Below are 1,419 nucleotides of genomic sequence, written 5' to 3'. Positions count from 1 at the left end.
CCCACGTGGTCAGCTGCGGTTCAAGTCCTGGACCTGGTGGCTTGAAAATCACATCGGCACACGTGGCCGAAATTCCAGGAGAACAGAGAAGGGATTGCAGCATTGCCGTCCCCCCAGGGGGTGATTTCTTACTTTCCCTTTCTCTCTCTCTGGTGAGCACACACGCCTTATGGCAAAAACCTAAGAAAGAGAGACAGAGCTGAGAAAGGGTCGGGGGCGCTGGAGAAGAGCTCCAGGCCTGTGGCCATCCGGAGTTGTGACAAGCCCGACCCTGGAATCAGGCAGTGACTGAGGGGCAAGGAAGGAAACGGAGTTTCTTGTAAATAAGCACAGAGAAACCCCAACCAACCCAAGTTGCAAAACCTTGCCTTTTTCCCTCCCTCTTCCTGATTTCTTGTCAAATGGAGGGGGTGGTGGAAAGAAAGGGATAGCGGAGAAGGAGTGACAGCATAGCTGCGGCCAGAGTGGGAAGGAACCTTCACTGGGCACTTGCTCAAGGGGGAGGACTGGCTCGCCCATTGGAGTCCAGCCCCAAGTGGGCCAAGGTGATGGGTTTGAGTCCTGTGGATGGGTCAGTTCTGTTCTGTCCAGGACTACGGATGGACCCCTGGACCCCTGTCTCTAACCCTCTGTCTCTTAAATGGATGCCATTGGTCATGTGGTGTAGCAGGTGAGGTGGCTGCTGGGTGAGTCGGCCCTAGGAGGCGCTGTTTTGAAGTAGAGGGTACAGCTGTTCCTGGGGTCCAAAACGTTTCCATTGTGTTCGTGTTTGTGGGGGAGGGGCGCCGAGGGAGTGGGAAATAGCACCAAGAAAATGGTCTGTTCCTTTCTGGAGAAGTCCAGAAAGGTGTCATGGAGTTGGAGGCAGTACAGAAGCGAGAACTGGAGAAGGAGATTGGGATTTGTCACCCAGCTAGCCATCTGGCCTCCGTGTCTCCTGGCACATGTGAAAATGCCACCAGAGACTAGATTTCAACTCCCTCCTCAGAGACTGGGGACGTGGCTTTCACATCGGGGCTCTTCCCTGCCGGGGAGGCCCAGGTAGGTGGGCAGGGAACACACTTGCCACATTCCAGTGACAGGCCCAGGAGAGGGCCCTATGTCTGAAGGGGGTCCAGTTGTGGTGGTGACGCAACAGCAGCCCAAACCACTTCTCTTTCGCTTTGGTTTCGATCAGGGTCGTGCGCTTACAGGGCAGGCCGAGGGCTGCGCCCTCCTGCGGCATGCTCACTTGCGCACAGCGTCGGGGGGCCACACAGCTCTCACGATGCCTTCACCCCAGTTAGGACAGGCCCTGGGGACCAGCAGTTAGCATAATGGCTATGTCGCTGGACTCCCATGTAGTCGACCGTGGTTCGCGTCCTGTACCCGGTGGCTTAAACTCACGCCGGGCGCGTGTGCGTGCGTGCCCAAGATCCC

General features: G+C 56.9%; 1 protein-coding gene across 1 annotated transcript in view; it reads left to right on the top strand.

Moving 5' to 3' along the window:
* The first annotated feature begins 480 nt into the window (after positions 1 to 480).
* Positions 481 to 1,419, top strand: part of ELF4 (E74 like ETS transcription factor 4) — a 17,536-nt gene continuing 16,597 nt past the window's right edge. The window contains 1 exon segment of the mRNA XM_006165856.3: positions 481 to 670. The gene's annotated coding sequence lies outside the window, so the exon portion shown is untranslated.

Source organism: Tupaia chinensis, unplaced genomic scaffold (genome assembly GCF_000334495.1).
Source record: "Tupaia chinensis unplaced genomic scaffold, TupChi_1.0 Scaffold144058_2, whole genome shotgun sequence".
In the NCBI taxonomy this organism is placed as follows: domain Eukaryota; kingdom Metazoa; phylum Chordata; class Mammalia; order Scandentia; family Tupaiidae; genus Tupaia; species Tupaia belangeri.
Note: the sequence above shows the minus strand (reverse complement) of the source record. Positions and strands in the feature narration are given on the sequence as shown.